General features: G+C 44.3%; 1 protein-coding gene across 1 annotated transcript in view; it reads left to right on the forward strand.

Moving 5' to 3' along the window:
- Positions 1-6: 6 nt before the first annotated feature.
- RANBP9 (RAN binding protein 9) overlaps positions 7-15,127 on the forward strand; it is a 91,185-nt gene continuing 76,064 nt past the window's right edge. Inside the window, exons 1-2 of the mRNA XM_040460458.1 lie at positions 7-204; positions 14,721-14,832. The gene's annotated coding sequence lies outside the window, so the exon portion shown is untranslated. The remainder of the gene's footprint in view (positions 205-14,720; positions 14,833-15,127) is intronic.

A 15,127-nucleotide genomic window follows, 5' to 3' on the forward strand; every position in this document is an offset into this window, starting at 1 on the left:
GGCGGCGGGGCAGCAGCGCCGCGGCCCCCTTCCCGCACGGGGACTCGGCCCTGAACGAGCAGGAGAAGGAGCTGCAGCGGCGGCTGAAGCGCCTCTACCCGGCGGTGGACGAGCAGGAGACGCCGCTGCCGCGATCCTGGAGCCCGAAGGACAAGTTCAGCTACATCGGCCTCTCTCAGAACAACCTGCGGGTGCACTACAAAGGTACTGGGCGTGTGTCGTCGTGCGGTGGGAGTGGGGCCGCTGACCCGACGTGTCCTGCCGCCGCCGCAGCCGACTCTCGACCCGCCCCCGACCCCCTCCCGCCCGGGGCCCTCCGAGGTGACTCGCCGCCCGTTCGCGGCTGCGAGGGTGGGACCGGGGTCGCGGGGAACGGGCGAGATTGTTGGGCAAGGCAGGTGAGTAGCGTGTCCCTAGGTGTAATGGAGCCGGTGATCCTAGGCCAGGAGTGGGACACCTTGAGGGAATCCAGGATGACAGGACATAACTCGCTTTCCGATTTCCCTTGAAGATAAATCTTAGGGCTTGGGTGGAGGAATCCACGGACCCGGAGTTGGGTTACATTGTTCTCCAAGTGGTGGTGATGGGGGTCAGGCGTTCTCTTCTTACGTGGGGGGGAGGGGGGGGGTGGACAGGCACGATCCCGAGGTATGATTTCTAATTAAGGGAGATCAGGGATATATAGGGGGAGGGGTAATCAGTGGAGGATTTTGTCCAAAATTAGGCCAGAGCTTGTCTACGGGGACAAAAGGGCAAGGGCCCCAAGTTTGCCATCAGTGTTTCTTACTCAGAGCAACCGGGAGGGGAAGAGGTGAAGCTCAAAAGTAGGTGTTTTCTTAGGGGAGTAGAAACCTACCACTAGTGATTGGAAATGCCCTATATTTATGTGCTCGTGTTATATGAAGTCTAATTGAAGACGGATATTTAAAAATGTTATATAGCATTTTAAAGAAAACGGCTTTACGTTTTACACCTGCAGTTAAAAAAAAAAAAAACAACAACAGCAGCCTTAGGCTTGTCCCCTCCTCCCTCACCTATCTGTTAAAACAAAGCTTTAAGCAGATCAGTTTTATATGAAATTATCAATTGCTCTGACAATTCTTGAAACGTAGCAGCCTAAATGAATAGCATGCGTCAAGTTTACTTGTCGGGAGAAAACAAAACCTAACGTGTGTCTGTCTGGAAGCAAATCCAGTTTTTAGGCCCCAAACCTGAAGCAAGAGCTTTTCCATTTCAAAGCAGCCTCGTTTTGATTGGCTACAAAGGAAGGGGCTTCATCAGATCCTAGTGACAGGGGATGTAGAGGGTATAAACAGTTTCTGTGGATAAATTCCTGAAGTACACAGGACTAAAATCGGCGAAGAACCTTGATAAATAAGTTACTGTTTGATCAGAAAGGAGAATGGCGGCAGAAATCTAGCAAATGGTTTGGCTGGAAAGAATCACGCACAAAAATAGGCCTTGTTGCACATTCCTTCTTTTTCTCCATAGATCCACAGAAGTGCTTTCCGTTTTAAATATTGTGTTCCTTATTCTAAATGGCTGAAAACGACCTTTGCTTTCTTTTTAAGTTAGGACATTTCGTTACTGCTCTGTGAAAGCTGTTATTTAATTTTGCGTTTTAATTCGTGTGAGCTGTGCTGTGAAGTGTTGACTTCTGATCTGGCTACCGGAAAGCTTTTTGTTAGACTTGACAAAACTTTATCTGAAATTTATAGTTGATGGTTAATAGCTTATAAAATCAGAGGCAAGCGATATGGAAAATTATTGAACAAAGAATCCTACCTTTCTTGAGTCCCGCAGTCATTTGTGATTTTAGGCATGTTCCAGGACAGGGCCTCAGTTTCTTCCTCTGAGAGTTGAGTGAGTTGAGCTGTGGATGGTAAGGAAATTTCCAGCTCCGAATTTCCATGAGATCTAGGATTTCTGATTAGAGTCTCTTTAGCACTGTAACATGCCTCGATTAGTTTTACTGACTCCTTTTACGTAAAATTGATGATTTGGGTCAGAGAAAAGTGCATGCTTGTGTGAAATTGGTTGGAGTTTGGAATATTTATGATACTGCTGCCTCCCATTATTTTTCCTGTTGGCCTCTTATTACTTTTTTGTTGTGTAATACTAAGATTCACTTTCTGGAAACTTCACTCTTTTATAAACACAAGGCATTATCTCTGGAAGAACAGATTTTGTTGTTTGTCATCTTTTTTCTTTCCCCTTTGTCTCTCCCTTCCCCCTTGTCACAATCTCCCCGCCCCCCCCCCCTTCTACTGCCTCTTCCTCTTGTCTTGTTATCTTAATGTGTGTGAGGTTTTGTGTTGTTTTTTTTGTTTTTTTTTTTTCCTGTTGTTTTTCTGTGTGCCTTCTGAGTGGACCACACCAAAGTACTGGGCAACTCTGTCCCAGTAAGAAGGGAAGGGAGCAAAGGGGGAGTGTCATAGGTATGGAGGATAAAATATTGAAGTCACCAAATTGGAAGAGTGAGTTTTATTTGACATATCATTGGGCTGCTTTGATTTGGACCGAAGCATTTTTCGCACCCTTTTAGCATGAAAACCACTGTTGATAAAATATTTTTGCATATAATGGAATTTGAAAAGATGGGTGTTATTTTCCAGAAGGATAAGGATTTTTCTTACCTTTGAAATAGAAATACGTTGGCTTCTTTTGCTCTGAACCATGCTCAGTTTTTAAGATGTTATTCTTCTGAGTCGGAATTACTGTTTTGGAAGCCATATGGTTCCTTAAATGATTTGAAGGGATTCATGTTAAACAATGCCAGACATGCAGACAAAGTTGATCGGATTGCAGTGGAATAGCAGGGTGTGTGTACTGTGTGGTAAAATTTTAAAAAAGACCCTTTGCTTAGCAGTCACACACCAACTGGCGAAACACTCAGGCATAGCCCCTTTTATTTTTAAAACTCTCGTCAGCCTTGAATAAGTACGAATGTGACAAGCTTAGACTCCGTTATAATGAGAACTTTATTCCAACTTAAAGCATTTTAATGCATATGACAATTGGATTCAATTAGTCCTAAATGCTTCAGTTACAGATTGCATTTTTATATTTGTGAAGTTATCCCATTTGGATACTTTACAAAGCTTTTTAATACACACAAGTGTCTTAGTCGACTTGGACAAGGTAGTGGAATTCTCAATTTCAGATCTGAGAGAGTGGCAGCACCTGGAGGCTAGGTGTTCCCAGTCACAAGTAAGCCAGGCCTGGAAACTAGTTTTCACCAGCTCTAAATTTAGTGCTCTTTCCAACCCTCCAGTATTGCCTCTTTCAATATGTATGAGTTTTAGTTATCTCTAGTAGATATAATCCAGTGATCACATTTAGAACTTTTTGAGGACTAGTTGACGTTAAAAGTACTTCCTCCAGGGAAAAAAAAAAAACGTGGTCTGGAACACACTAATGCCTTGGAAAAGTCCAGATGCTTTGATTATAGCAATTTATGGCAGCTTAGAAGAAACGCAGGATAAGTGAAAGTTGGAAATGATAAGTAGCTATGAACTAGTGAATTGCTCTTTTTGATTGAGGCATTATTAACAGCATCTAATGAAATAGCTTGACTTTCTGGTGTGCCTCCTATCCCTCTCAGTATCCCTGGTCATCAGGCCTTTGACACTTCTGAAATTTAATTACTCACTGAATTCTTTTGTGCTTCTTCAGGTTGAAGAAATATCTTTATGATATTTGCTTGCCTACCAATACGAGTGTCTTTCAGGACTTAACGGGGATGATAGAAATATGTTCCCTAATATCAAAGAATTTAAAAACCAAGCTGAGCTTTTCCCAGGGATCTCTTTGCCAGTGTTAGGGAAACTGAGCTTTAAAAATGGTAGTTGAGGGGCGCTTGGGTGTCTCAGTCAGTTAAGCGTCCGACTTCGGCTCAGGTCATGATCTCACGGTTCATAAGTTCGAGCCCCATGTCGGGCTCTGTGCTGACAGCTCGGAGCCTGGAGCCTGCTTCAGATTCTGTGTCTTCCTCTCTCTCTGCTCCTCCCCTGCTCTCTCTCTTTCTCTCTCTCTCAAAAATAAACATTAAAACAATTTTTTAAAAATGGTAGTTTATAACTACAACAATTAAGTGAACCTAATAATCACACTCATAGAAAAGTAGTAGTAATGGCATTCATTGAGCAGTTCCTATGGTGCAGATATTCTGCTAGACAGTTTGTGTTTATGCCCTGCTCTCTGTTCATTCATTTATTCAGCAAGCTTTTATTTATTTATTTATTTATTTATTTATTTATTAAAAAAATTTTTTTTAACATTTATTTATTATTGAGAGACAGAGAGAGACAGCACGAGCAGGGGAGGGGCAGAGAGAGAGGGAGACACAGAATCCCAAGCAGGCTCCAGGCTCTGAATGGTCAGCACAGAGCCTGACGCAGGGCTCGAACTCACACTGTGAGATCATGACCTGAGCCGAAGTAGGATGCCCAGCCAACAAGCTTTTAAGTGAATGTTTACTTTGTACCAAGTTCTAGGCACTCCAAGGTGATAAGATAATGTCTTTGAAAGCACGTGTAAAACACTCGAGGGTAGTAAGGGAAGTGTTAGAGTCCTGTGGAAGAGTGGAGGGGCATCGACCCCTGGCTGATACTGGAAGTGATAAAGTTGGTGAGTCAGGGACAGCTTTTGGGAGGGATGAGGCCAGTGGTCAGTCTGGAAAGATGAGGAAAATAGGAGAAGGGGCGTTAGGAGTGAAAATGCATAACTAAGAGCCCAGAGGAGAGAGTTACCCTGTATGTTCGGATTGACCAGCAGGTTTGGTTTGTTGGAATTTAAGAGTGTGTGACAAGTAGCAGCTGGGAAAAGATCATGAGAGGCCTTTGGAATATTTTACCAAGCTTAGATCTTCCTCTCTAGGACATGAGGAATCTTCAAAGGATTTTTTTTTTAATTTTTTCTTTTAATATCTTTGAGAGAGAGAGAGAAAGAAAGAGAGAAAATGAAAGTGTGGGGGAGTAGGAGCAGAGAGGGAGACACAGAATGCGAAGCAGGCTCCAGGCCCCGAGCTGTCAGCACGGAGCCTGATGCGGGGCTCAAACACATGAACTGTGAGATCCGGACCTGGGCTGAAGTCAGACCTTTACCCGACTGAGCCACCCAGGTGCCCTTCAAGGGACTTTATTTATTTATTTTTTTAATGTTTTATTTATTTATTTATTTATTTATTTATTTATTTATTTATTTATTTTTTCAACGTTTATTTATTTTTGGGACAGAGAGAGACAGAGCATGAACAGGGGAGGGGCAGAGAGAGAGAGGGAGACACAGAATCGGAAACAGGCTCCAGGCTCTGAGCCATCAGCCCAGAGCCCGACGCGGGGCTCGAACTCACGGACCGCGAGATCGTGACCTGGCTGAAGTCGGACACTTAACCGACTGCGCCACCCAGGCGCCCCTATGTTTTATTTATTTTTGAGACAGAGAGTGAGCATGGGAAGGGCAGAGAGAGAGGGAGACACAGAATCGGAAGCAGACTCCAGGCTCCGAGCTGTCAGCACAGAGCCTGACGCGGGGCTCGAAATCATGAACCGTGAGATCATGACCCGAGCCGAAGTCGGACGCTTAACTGACTGAGCCACCCAGGTGCCCCAAGGTGCCCTTCAAAGGACTTTAACTAGGAAGTGACTGGCTCATATTTTCATTTTTGTCATACAACCAATTGGAAGATAGATTTAAGGAGTACAGGGCTGAAAAGAGCAAATTCATTTAGATGATTGTTTGGCAGACAGACCATAAGAAAGGCCTAGAACTTGGTCAGTGGTAGGATGGAGGAAAACCAGATTGGTGATATGTTTTAGAGTAACACTGATAGGAAGTGATGGAATGATGGAGACAGAAATCAAGGGTGACACTTGGGTTTCTAGCTCTGTTAGGTTCTTGCAAAGAACCAGGAATCAAATAATGATTGCAAGGAAGTATTGCAGTGTATTTGGAGATAAGTAGGACCGGGAATCTTAGTCATATGATCTGACTTCATGGCAACCAGCAGAACCCAAAGACACCTTACAGAGAGAGCAGGAACAGATCTTCTGGAGTTAAGGTGGCTCCAAGTCACTGCAGTGGCTGGAGTTCATGACTTTTCGTTTTATTCCAGTGCCAAAGAGACTCAGCTACAGTTTCTAGTTTCTGGTTGTTTTCTTCTCTTTTCCCTGCTGACTGGTTTATCCTTTCCTTCCTATTTCAGATTCCTGAGGGACTTAGCAGATTGGCTTAGCTAATTGCCATCATTCTTAGTTGGGCGCGGCTTTTCGTTGCGTGCTGTGGTGTGAATGGGTGGCCTTCACGACAGGTGCTAACCTGTGTTGAGTCAGCTGTAGAGGTGAGAGGGTACTGATGAAATACAGAACACCCTCCGGGCATAAGGAGAGTCAGGGCCCCACTTGCCGTAGGGATGGTGTCTGAGGCCCTTTCTCCTAGGAAGGGTGGACACACACGGTAACTGACCTGAGCTTGGGAGAGAGGTCTAGGTCCTGACTGATCTGGGAGTCACCTCTAAGTGGTGGTTGAAACCCAGAGAGGGAGCAGATAAAGTGAAAACAGTGGGCTAAAGATGGAACCCTGAGCAATACCAACATTAAAAGACCGGGTGGAGTCCAAGAAGGAATAGGTGAGAGGTACCTGAACAGGGCAGAGTGTGGTGTCCCAGAAGCCGAGCAGAGGACTATGAGAAATGAGGAAGTGACCTCAAGTGTCAGGTGCAACAGACAGGCTCAGTGAGACAGGCAAAGTTTTCCACTGGATTTGGAAATTAGATCATTGTGACCTGAGGAGAGCAGTTTGAATTTAGTGTTGGGGGGCGACGATCAGAGTAAATAGTAGGGACCAAGCAGAGGGGATAGTGAATATAGATTACTCTTGAGAAAATAAGTGAAGAAACCTGGAGGAGGATGGAGGTTAAGGCAGGATTTGTTGTTGTTGTTGTTGTTTAAATGGTGGATGGTGGAGTTACATCGCGCCTGGTGATTAGTGTCTAACACCAGCATAGAAGATGAAAATCCACATAATCAAAATTATCCCTGAACACTCCATTGGAAGGTACTGTGTTCGAGACTATTGTATCATTTCCAAGTAAGTCTCGTTTTTGCTTGGCGGCGTGGGTAAAACTGAAGTGACGTGAAGTTGGATGAGAGCGTGGCGTTAGTCGAATGTACGGAGTCCTAGTAAATGTCATGTCCAAATTTAATGGACCTTTTGACAAAGTTACTGTCAACGGTACTTGCTTTTATTACCTTAAAAAAAAAAGTTCATTATACTTACTACCAACCCCAGTGCATTACTGACCATGATGTGGCACCGAAGCACGGCTGACGCCGCTGGGCTGCGGGAAGGAGGGCGGTTCTGGAGCACAGCGCAGTCCCGAAGAAGAGAGGACATCCCACTCCCCTGAGACTCCCCCGATCGGGGGGAGAGGTGAGGATTGCTGTGGACGCCGACCAGTTTGTAATAGGAGAGTGGGGATGAGAACATGACCGTGCACTTAGCGGAGTCCCAGTGTACGATAAAGGAGGCGAGGCGGTTTGCTCGCCTCGGTAAAGTGGGTGGTGACCTTAAAGTGGGTGATGAGACTATGGACCGGCCATCGAGGGGAAGGGGGCACGGGCCAACTAAAGCATTCTCAGTACACCGTAGACAGTGGTGGGAGAGCCCAGCCGACGTCATTCCTTCATAGTGGTGGCTGTGTGCGAGGTTGTTGGACTTGACTTGGTAGAGGCCAACTGCCCCAGGGAGGAGGAGGGAAGTGGATTATAATATTGATCTAAGGCTGTGGTTTTGCTGGTTGCGTGTGGCGGAAGGATAGGCGTGGGAGAGAAATCAACGATATTTGAGAGCTTTTGAGTGATTACCACGTAGCCCGTCCCGGAAGAGGAGAGATGGGGCAGAGCGGAGCGCAGCGGGGGGAGCAGGGCTCAGGGAACGGGAGTTGGGAGTTCCCGTTGATCCCTTGATGTTGAAGAGGAGGGTGGACCAGGAGTGTTTAGGAAGGGGAGAGCAGAGGGAGTTGTGTCCTAGAGGAAGATACAGGCATTGCAGCTCCTGTGCCAAAAATGTGTTCCTGGAAAAACCTTAGGTTTTCCACAAAATTGGGCACTGAAGGTAACGGGCTTATGGGAAAAATAGGGCTGGGGCAGACTACTTGAAACCTATGGAACTTTGTAACCAGAGCCCCACAAAAATAACGGCCTAGTAAAACAGAAGCCCGGTTAAATTTCTGCTGGCGTTTGTGTCCGGCATCACAGGCTGCAGCCTGGAGCCCTTGGGTTTGGGCTTCCTTCTTAGAGAGGTAAGCGCTTGACAGCCGTCCGATCAAAAATAAAAATCTGATTCAGGGTTTACCTCTTTTCAAATCCCCGCCCCCCCCCCCCCTTCCAAACAAAGGAAGAACATACAAACTCGAGCTGTTAGGATGGCTGAAGTCCAAAGAAAACCTGACGATGCCAGTTGCTGGTGAGGACGCGAGAGCGACCGGGGCTTGCGTCCTGCCGGCGGGGAGCGCGAAGTGATGCGGCCGCTCTGCACAGCGTTGGGTGGTGTCTAACAAAGCTAAACGTAGCTTCACCAGCAGTTGAGCTCCTACCCAGCTGACTTGAAAACTTGGCCCACACAGAAAGCCGCATGTGAACGTTCGAGCGACTTCTCCCATAATTGCCCCAAAGGGGAAGCAGCCAAGAGGTCTTTGAGGAGGTGAATGGGTGAACTGTGGTACATCCATACAATAGAATATTATTCAGTGATAAAAAGAAATGAGCTGTCCTTCCGAGCAAAGGCACATATGGATCTGAAATTCGTATTGCTAAGTGAAAGAGGCCAGTCTGAAAAGATTACGTGCTGTATGATTTCACTTACCTGACCTTCTGGAAAAGGCAGAAGTAAAGAGATAGTAAAAAGATAAGTAAGTGGTTGTCAGGGGCGTGAGGGGAGGGGAGTGGGGGGGATGGGCAAAGCACAGGGGGTTTCTAGGGCGGTGAAAGCACGTTACTGTAACGGTGTACACATCACGCTGTGTATTTATCAAACCCACAGAACTTTACGGCCATAAAGAGTGCACTTTAATGTCTGTACATTTAAAAAAAAATGTATTAGGAGAGGGGGGAAATCCCAGGATAAAACGCAGAATGTGACAAACCGGTCTAACTGTATTACAAATCCATGGAATAGCCTTGGAGAAGAGGGGGAAAGGAGCTGCCCCAGGTAACTTTGGAAACCGATAGTCTGTAAACGTAAAGGTAAAAGAAACTACAAAAGCACTGAACTTTTACTGATCAAGTTGTGTCCCGTGGGGATATGGATTAACAATTCAGACGCTATTATACATGTACTGGAACTGCACAGTTAAATGGATGGCGGACGGTGGGAGCTAAGTTTCTTACTGTTGGGGTGGAATTTTACAGATGAGCAGAGAGAGAAGGTTGGAATGATCTGTGTGGTAATAAACTTGGAGACCTCAGCGTGACCTCATGTTTGGTTTAATACAAACACAGATGATTACATATAGAAACGTAGATACATGCAGGGTGTGTGTGTGTATGTGTGCATATGTACGCATGTACATGTAAGGGTTTAGTATACATCCATATATTTCCCTGCTCTTGTCAACGAGCAAGCCTAAAAGCAGTGACACCCCAGTAACAAGGAGCACACCTGGTAGCTCGATCTTGGGTTCTGATGCTATTTGCCAGTGAAAGGAGCGAGCCCCAGGGCTCCTTGGAGAATGGCTGATTCTAGGACTAGGGTGGGAAATACACAAGATGAGCCGCCAGAGTCTTCTAGGGCCAGAAAATAGCAAACAGCAAGAAGCGACATAATGGAGGTATGTCAGGGGAGCCAAACGAAAAAGCTCCCAGAGGCTGGACAGTTTGAGCAGCAAAACAAAGTAGTAGTGAATTATAACACAGAGTATAAAGTAAATATGCAAGAGACGCATGAGTCCATACCGATATAAACAAAGAGGGAGTATCTTCGTACTTTTTGATCAGTGTCGCGCTTGAATTTTTCCCCAGATGGCTTAATGCCGTGGCAGGTGTAGCTGTTCCTGAGGCCACTGAACACTGGACACCGTAGGAATGCACTTGTAGGGGGCCCCAGGTTTTTTGACTTAAGAGTTTTTTGCATGTTGCTAGGCTTTGCTCTTTAATTCATTAATGTACTGGGAAAAGCTGTGTTATGAACTAAATGACTTCTTTATTGTGCTGACATCATTCCTGTATTTATCAAGTACGTGTGAGCTAATTTGTATTCAAGAAACGTGTTTTGTAGCAGAACACACGTCGTTAGAATTTACTGTTTCTGAGGCGGAATAGTTTCAGGTGCTGTCAGAATCCAGAGTGTGGCTCCAGGAAGGAATGATTGGAGTTAGAGTAGGAGGAGGTCAGTGGAAGTAAAGAGGCCCGGGAATTAAAATGTGAGAACAATAAGATAATCACGAGTAAGTGTGGAGCGTGTAAGTGTATGGGACGAACACGTGTTGCTGGGAGGGCACAGAAGAAGGAGGTTAGACCCAGTCAGGCTAGAGGAAGAGTAATTGAGGAAGAAAAAGTTGAGCGGAGAGCTAAGGGGTGAGCTGCTGTAACTAGGTGAGGAGGAAGGGGAGAGCTTTCCAGTTAGGGGGAATGGTTTGGGTGAAGACTGGTCAGGCCAGTGTGGCCGGTGCTGGAAGGCGGTGGAAAGTGCTGGGGGGGGGGGGGGGGGCGGGCCAGATCGACAGAGTTTTCAGGCAGTGGTGTATCTTTTTCCTGGCTGAACGGGAGGCTGGTGAGAAGGAGTGTTAGCGGTGTGAGGGGATAGTGGCACTAGGAAGACTGATTGATATTTCCAGAAAGGCAGTTGACTGCACGTTGGGAGAGCGGAGGGGGGTGAGAGGTGGGCTTAATTCAAAACCTTGTCCTTGTAGTTAAAAGGAATCGACAGGTTGTGAAATGAAAGAGCTAACCTTAACGGTTTTGAAGCAGTAACTGTACTTTGTCTCTGAATCCTATAGAAAACACGTGACGCTGAAGACTTTGTGGGTTTAAAAGTTTATCCTTTCGTAGTGTGAAGTAGTGTTGTCTGGTCACGACAGAATTTAAGGTAACAAGCTTCCTGCCGATGAGCAATTACTAGAAATAGGCCCTTCGCTATTGATATTACGAGTCTTACCTAGGAGACAGTACGACTCCTTTAGTCTGACGTCGCAACTTTGGCCTAGGTCTTTCCATTTAAGTTTAATTTAATTTAAAAATGAGACCAATCCTTTTAACATTTACGGAATTTTTCTACAGCGTCTAAATAGAACATAATATAATAGAACCTGGAAGATTGATGATTGTGTAGTTTACAGTTATTTTTGTATAAGAGGAAAATGTAGGGCATTTAAAAAAAAATTTTTTTTAACGTTTATTTATTTTTGAGACAGAGAGAGAGAGACAGAGCATGAACGGGGGAGGGGCAGAGAGAGAGGGAGACACAGAATTGGAAGCAGGCTCCAGGCTCTGAGCCATCAGCCCAGAGCCCGACGCGGGGCTCGAACTCACGGACCACAAGATCGTGACCTGACCTGAAGTTGGACACTTAACCAACTGAGCCACCCAGGTGCCCCAGGGCATTTTAATTCATATATGGATTGAACACACGACTCTACTAATTAGGGGCAAGTTATACAACCTCTGTAAGAGTTTCTCTGTTTTTACTTTATGTATGTATGTATGTATGTATGTATGTTTTCGGGGTGGGGGCTGAGAGGGGAGAGAGAGAATCCCAAGCAGGCTTCGTGCTGTCAGCATGTGACAGTGTGGGGCTGGGTCTCATGAACCATGAGGCCATGACCTGAGCTGAAATCAGGAGTCAGGTGCTCAACTGACTGAGCCACCCAGGTGCCCCACAGTTTCTCCATTTTTAAAGTGAGGTTAAATGATACCTGTTTCACAGATGTTGAAGGAGAAAATCTATACCAAAGCACCTAATTCTTTGGGAGGTTGTTCACCCTCAAATACTAATTTTCTTTCTCTTTTCCCATAGAAGTAGCAAGAATAGGAGCTAGGAATACAAGTGAAGTGATCCCAGGATGCTCATTGAACCCTTCCTGTGGGTTCGGAGCTCACACTGGATCAGACCTCTTGAATTTAAATCCCAGCACAAATCCTGGTCTGGAATTCTCACACAGCAGTATGATCTTGGGCGAGTTTCTTCATCTTCCCTTAATTTCCTCAACTGTGAAATGATAATAAATAGTACCTACTTCAGAAGTTGTTTTGAACACTAAACAAGTGAACAAATATGGTACTCTTTGAGAAGTGCCTGTCACATAACACTAAATGTATGTTGACTATTGTCATTTATTATCATCATCATCATCATTATTTTTTAAGTTTATTGTGAGACACAGCAGGAGCAGGGGAGGGGCAGAGAGAGAGGGAGAGAGAGGATCCCAAGCAGTCTCCACAGTGTCAGCACAGAGCCCGATATGGAGCTCAAACTCCAGGACCGTGAGGTCACGACCTGAGCCGCAACCAAGAGTGTGATTGCTTAACCGACTGATTCCCTGATTATTATTATTAAATATATACCTTGCGACTACTTTATCCCTCAAAGTTTTGGTCACTTCTCTTCCAGAAAACCCAAACTAAAAGTAAAAGTTGATTCAGGACTCCAGGGTTAATCAGGGTAGGGTTTCTTTAGATTTTTTTTTTTTTTAACTGTCTGAATTTTAAAAGTTCATTTAGTTCTCCCTACCATTTCCCAGGCAACTCAATTATTTGAACACATTCTTACTGAAAACCAAGTTTTGCTGAAACCATAATTTATTAAATGTCTCTTTAAGAATTGACTGGTATTCTACAGATTGATGTGTTTTGTTTTGTTTTGTTTTCCTTCTGCCTAGCTCGATGTAAATCTATTAGCTAACATATGTTAAAGCAGTTTTAGGGGCTTCCATTTTTATCTTCCTCACCAATTTTATCACTTTCGCCCATAATGTACATACTTAAGAGATCTGTGGACACAGGTTTTCATGGTAACAGAAAGGAGTGTCTGAGATCACTCAGTTTCTTTTGGGCCATGTGAACACATGCTAGTTTGCTGGTGTAAGCTTACCTGTTTAATGATGTAATGATTAAGGTGTATGTATGGTAAGGGAAGCTGTCTCATTGGTGCGTGAGGGTTATTGTATAGCTAAGAGAGCATTTTCTATTTGAAGAAGACATTTAGTTTTGAAACATGGTACATTTGAGAACAGGAAGTTTGCAACCCATGAAGGTCATATTACGGTGTGACTAAAGGGTAATGACCTAAGTTTGTGCTGGGGGAAACATATTTAACACCGAAAAAGAATTTAGAGTGTTGTTTCTCAGTCCTTTTGGGGATTGTGGAGAGTTGTTTCACTCTTGAGTACTTTCTGCCATCAGCTTATGTTTTTCTTCTTGTGTGATTTTTTGGGCATATCTTGCTCAGTTGATTTTGTTCACATGCTAGCTTTAGGCTAATTTGTGTCTTGGGCAAGGGACAGGGGAGGCGATTGTGAGGGAAGGAAATCCTCCTGGATTAGAATCGAGGAATTGCTATTTTAAAGAGTTTAAAAGCCATTAGCTAACAGATTCCCTAAAGATTTCAGCAGTGGTATGGTGTTAGATTCCTTTCTTTAAAAAGAGAGAAAGAAAATACAACTAGAGTTTAGATATACTTCTCAGTAGGCTGTAACTGACCAAAGAAATTTTATGGATCAGACTTTGTATAGAATGAATGGTGAGAGTATGTCAAAGAACAGACTTGTAAATTCTTTTTTTTTTTTCTTTTTAATGTTTATTTAGAGAGAGAGGACGCATGTGTGCACACATGAAGTGGGGAGCCAGGTAGCGGCAGAGAGAAAATCCCAAGCAGGCTCTCTACGCTCAGTGTGGAGCCCCACACAGGGCTTCATCTCATGACCCATGAGATCATGACCTGAGCTGAAATCAGGAGATCACCCAGGTGCCCCAAACTTGTAAATTCTTCAAATAAGAAAGCTGCTCTGCCAAGTCCAATCTAATTATATAAAACTTCACTTAAAACTAATACTCTGTGAGGGGCTCCCGGGTGGCTCAGTCGGTTAAGTGTCCGACTTTGGCTCAGGTCACGATCTCGCGGTCCATGAGTGTGAGCCCTGCATCGAGCTCCGTGCTGACAGCTCAGAGCATGGGACCTACTTCAGATTGTGTCTCCCTCCCTCTCTGCCCCTCCCCTGCTCATGTTCTGTGTGTGTCTCTCTCTCAATCTGTCTCTCTCTCGTCTCTCAAAAATAAACAAACATTAAAAAAAAAAGAAAATTTAAATAAAATAATACTTTATGATATGGATGCTTCTGGTTTAAAAAATAGACCACTTGACAAAAGAGTGGGAATAGTATAAATTGTATGCAATTTGGATCTAATAAAATTTCATCTTTTTCAAATGCAGCCTTTTTTTCTCTTAAAATATAGTCTACCCTAAAATATTTAGTTTGGTAGGTTCTATGTATTCAGATTCTTAAAGTGTATTAAATCTAGTAATAGTGTGAAAAGTCCCGGGGCTAACTTGGGCTGTTTTGCATATTGCTTTGCGATAATAAATGTTTCACTAAGTCTTTATATGTACTGATGGGAGCAGAAACGTATATATCGTTCTAAAAACTGTATTTTTCCTGAATTGCTTAAGATTTTTGTTGAATATCTCATTTGAGGTGTTTTTCTCCCCCCTTCCTGTGTCCTGTGCAGGTCATGGTAAAACCCCCAAAGATGCAGCGTCCGTTCGTGCCACGCACCCAATACCAGCAGCCTGTGGGATCTATTATTTTGAAGTAAAAATTGTCAGTAAGGGAAGAGATGGGTAAGTGTAAATTTTGGTGGGATGAACTGTTGGCTGTTCTTGCATAATTATTTTCCCTCGATTTATAATAATTGTGATGTAACTGGAAAACGGGGATCTTGGAAGTTTTGGTAATCGGTCAAGTAGGATCTGAACGTTCCGCTGTAGCAGGTTGGATGTAGTTCTAGTTCTGTTTAAATACTGGTTGAAGCTAATACCTGAGTTGGTGAAATAACAAAGTTTCTCTGGTGGGTTTGTCATTAAGTTGGAGAATTGGAATTAAACGACAGAGAGACAGTGACTCATTTTCCATGCC

The sequence above is a fragment of the Herpailurus yagouaroundi genome, unplaced genomic scaffold (genome assembly GCF_014898765.1).
Source record: "Herpailurus yagouaroundi ecotype Mexico unplaced genomic scaffold, PumYag 250, whole genome shotgun sequence".
In the NCBI taxonomy this organism is placed as follows: Eukaryota; Metazoa; Chordata; class Mammalia; order Carnivora; family Felidae; genus Herpailurus; species Herpailurus yagouaroundi.